Source organism: Dendrobium catenatum, unplaced genomic scaffold (genome assembly GCF_001605985.2).
Source record: "Dendrobium catenatum unplaced genomic scaffold, ASM160598v2 original_scaffold_254917, whole genome shotgun sequence".
NCBI classification, from domain to species: domain Eukaryota; kingdom Viridiplantae; phylum Streptophyta; class Magnoliopsida; order Asparagales; family Orchidaceae; genus Dendrobium; species Dendrobium catenatum.
The window spans coordinates 18,591-22,842 of record NW_021573316.1 but is presented as its reverse complement, the minus strand read 5'-3'; the positions used below and the strand labels follow the sequence as shown (position 1 = coordinate 22,842).

At 39.2% G+C, this 4,252-nt stretch overlaps 1 pseudogene; it reads right to left on the bottom strand.

The window, feature by feature from the left end:
- Positions 1-217: 217 nt before the first annotated feature.
- On the bottom strand, positions 218-1,915 carry LOC110103507 (annotated as a pseudogene).
- Positions 1,916-4,252: the final 2,337 nt, after the last annotated feature.

Genomic DNA, 4,252 nt, shown 5'->3' with positions numbered 1-4,252 from the left:
CATTCATTGACAAAGAATATTAAAAAAAAAAAAACTTATGCTACAATTGACATATAGAGGTTTCCAATTGTCATTTATATCAAATTCAAATGTATGTTTATTTATCAATTTTCCCTTTTGTCAATACTTAAGTGCTCCCATGATCTTAATCCCATACAATTTTTATACTATTATTTTATTGATTATCTCAAGCTTTTACAAACTATAAAAAAAGAAATTATTGCAACAAAAATTTAAGATTAATTATTGGATAATAATTAAGAATTATAGTAGCAATAAAAACAAATCAGTCATCATGCAACAGTCGTATCCTTCAAAATGCTAACCACTTCCTCCATAGCCTGGTAAGAAGACCCCTCTTTCTCCATAGCCCTCACCGCCTCCTTTTTCAGCTCCTGCATTCTCTGTCGCACCTCCTTCCCTTCCTCACCTTCCATCAAATTCTTCACCACCTTGGCCACCTCCTCCCTCCTCACCACCCCATCGTCCCCCACGTTCGCCCTCAGCGCCACCTTTGCCCCTTCCACAAGCAAAACTGCATTCATCCTCTGCTCCGAATAAAGCGGCCACGCGACCATCGGCACACCGTTCACAAAGCTCTCTAGCGTGGAGTTCCACCCACAGTGCGACACGAACCCACCCGTCGCACAATGGCCCAACACCTCTCGCTGCGGTGCCCACGACAATACGATCATCCCCCTCTCCTTCGTCCTCTCCTAAAATCCTTCTGGAAGAAACCCCAGAGGATCATCACCGGTCTTATTCGGATTAAAAAAACTGCCACTTATTTCTGTTTCATTTGGCGCCCGCACTACCCATAGAAAGCTCTGCCCGCTCATCTCCAATCCGAGGGCAAGCTCTCGAGTCTGCTCCCATGTCAAAGTACCGCCGCTGCCAAAACAGATGAAGACCACTGACCCGCTCGACTGCTGATTCAACCATTCTATACATTTATGGGACTGCTCTTCAGAATCGACATCTGAACCGGGCATTATAAGCGGTCCGATGGGCCACACCGGAGGATTCCCACCGCCCCTCTGTTGCAAAAAGTATGAGTCCAGAAAAAAAAAACAATTTTTTAATAATTACTTAGATATTAAAAAGAAGGCAATTTTACCTTTTTAAAAAATTTGGTGGCGCCGGCTTCCAAGGCTTCGAAGCTGTTCACTAGAATTCCATCGAAAAGATCATAGTGCCTTGCTAGGTGAACAACCCAAGGACAGACCTCGCTTTCCCTTTTCTGTACAGGCTCCAGAAAATCCTCGCCTTTTAATGGAACACAACCAGGCAGCAATAGTAGCTCCGGCAGGTCTCGAAACTCGCCGACGGTGGTATCTTCGAGAGTAGGGAGATGGAGCATGAAAGAAAGGAAGAAATAGTTTGAGGTTATAAAAAGATAAGCTGGGATGCCGAGCTCTTTCACCATGGAAAGGAAGTCGCTTCCAAAAGGGTCGAAGATAACGGCGGCGATGCGGGTGGTTCGCTGGAGAGAGATGAGAATTTGACGGAGGGGAGAGACAGAGTGGGCTATGGTGAGGCATATGCGGGTCAGAATGTGGGTGTCAGAATGGAGGTCTTTGAGGGGAGGGGAAGGGAGCTGGATGGTGGAGATTGAGGAAGGGAGAGAACAGGGGACGTCGGAGAAAGTGACGAAGGTCGCGGTAAATTGGTGGCGGAGAACTAGTAGCTTGGTTAACCCGGCGAGAGGAGTGACATGGCCGACGCCGGGGCTTGAGACGACGAGGAGGTGGGAAGATGGGTTGGTATACGCCATGGCCGGGGGCTGGGTTGTTCTGTTTAGTGGCGGATGTTTGAGGGAAGCAGATTAGGAGCTGGTGGCTAGGTGTTGATTTTATGTAAGAAATTTCTTGAAAAACAAAGTGGGTGACTTTTCAAAGTGCGCCCCGCCCCCAAAATTCAACAAAAAACTTTTCAAAGTGAGCCAGAGAAGAACGTCACTTGAATTGATTATAATATTATTTTTTAAATATTTAAATCATTTATTTTATACCTTCATCATGTAATAAAAAAAATTATATTCGTATCAGATCTCAAGCACTTAATCATGACTTTTCTAATTTTCTTGCCGTCTAATTACCGGTGGCTGTATTATTAAACTCCGCGGCAATGGAGAGATTTGTAAGTCAATTTTACGGGTGACCAAATTACAAATATATTCGTTGGGTTCTCACCATCGGTTGCCGTGATGTGATGGTTGATTTTTTTTTAAGCTAATTATAATTCAATTAGGACCACTTCTTTAATATAATAATAATAATAATAATAATAATAATAATATCTAGGACAATTTCTTAAAATGATATCATTTATTTTTTTTTTAGAATTAAAAATAACTAAAATTCAAATTATTAATTTAGAAATGAGTAGCTATACAAATAGGCAAATTATTAGGTCCGATCACTGACCTATTTAGGTCCGGATATTCACTAAAAATTTGCCTTGTGGAATGTACATGTGTCCGAGAAATTTTAAGTGAAGCGCATCAAAAGCGGAATAAAGCACAAGTAAAACGAAAATAAAGCACAGACAAAGTAAAAGTGCACTCAAAACCCATACTTAAAGCACAATTCACGTGGCAAATTTTTATTGAAGATTACCAGAATCTGAAAAAAGATACTGTGGCCGAACCTAACAATTTGCCATATTAATATGACGGGAACTTGCCTGGGCAGCTGAGCTGGTGGGCAAACTTGTAGAGGGTGAGCTGGCAGCGAATCAATTCGCTGGGAAAGTTGTCAAATTGGCCGAATATAACAACGACTGGAGGCAATCATGACCCTAGAACAACTACCAATCCCAAGCAATTTCTTTTAGTTATATTAAGATAATAAATTAAGAGAGATAAATTAAATTTTTCTTTCAATAAGAAATCTTAATTTTTACTACTTTGCTTTAACTTGTTGATTTGTGTATTTAAATATCGCAAGATATATATAAACTTTGTAATTTGTATTATAATAATTTGCCATATTATTTTATAGTCTCAAATTAATTAGTAAATTAATATAATTATTTATTAAAAATTACATAAATAATGTCTATACAAAATTTTAATATAATTATTTTAAAAATATTAAATTAGTTATTTTAATAAAAGTTTAGTATATATATATATATATATATATATATATATATATATAAATATATATAATAATATATATATATATATAATTGTTGCGTTCTTGAATATTCATGGCGGTAGAGAAATATAAAGTTAAACGTCTTAGATTTGTACATAGATCCAGCACAATCAGAAAAGAGAGAGGTCCTAGAGTTTATAAGAGACACCAGAGTTTTTTACGTGGAAAACCCCTATAAAGTGGGAAAAGCCATAGGGTCAAACCTAATTCGAATGAATCCATTAGTGTTTGCAATCTATTACAAATGAGGCCCTTCTCTAGGGGGAAGGCATTGGTTTGATGAAGCAAATATATATCATACAGAGTGCATTACATGGTGGAAATCGAAAGAATCAAAACTTATATGTTCATTTGGTTTACAGGACTGTGGGCTCCGAAAATTCTACCCCGACCTCCGCTCGCTGTTCTTTTATTCGGCGAGAGAGTTTTAACTGAATAAGTTCCGAGGTAAATGTTGGAAGGCAGATGGGTTTGTAAATAAGACACTACCCAGAGATTTCGCCCTCATTTTGTGAGGACTTTATGATCTGAGGTATGGTTTCCTATAAGCGCAAGCCCCTATAGTTAATTACCCCTCCTGATCACGAGAGAAAACTTTAGATTAAGGCTAGTCGTCAATCAGATACATAGAATAAGTGTATCTGGCATATAGTAGCAGCATTGGGTATGAAAATTGGAAATTGTGATTTGAAATGTTTGAAGGTTTGGAATTTGAAAGGTTTAAAGATTTGGAATTTGAATGTTTGATATTTAAAATAGAAATTTTCACCATCTAGCACTTAAAGCGGATTGTTGGGAAATGGATGATAGACCCGATCAAGATCACATGGTTCCGTCGTCCCGGGCCATCATGGTCCCTGGTCTACTTAGTCAGAGGAGGTAGTCGACCCAACCTGACAGAAGGATCCTTGTCGGCAGCCATGGGTTGCTTCGTCCAAGGGGACCTTGTAGACCTGGGATGAATGTTTATCTAAGGGGACAAATTTGAATCCACCTTAGCTAACAGAGGGTTTCGTGCCCTATCGATCATATCATATTGATTCATATCTCAAGGATTTGATGCCAATAAGGAGCGTAACGGCGCTGGCCAT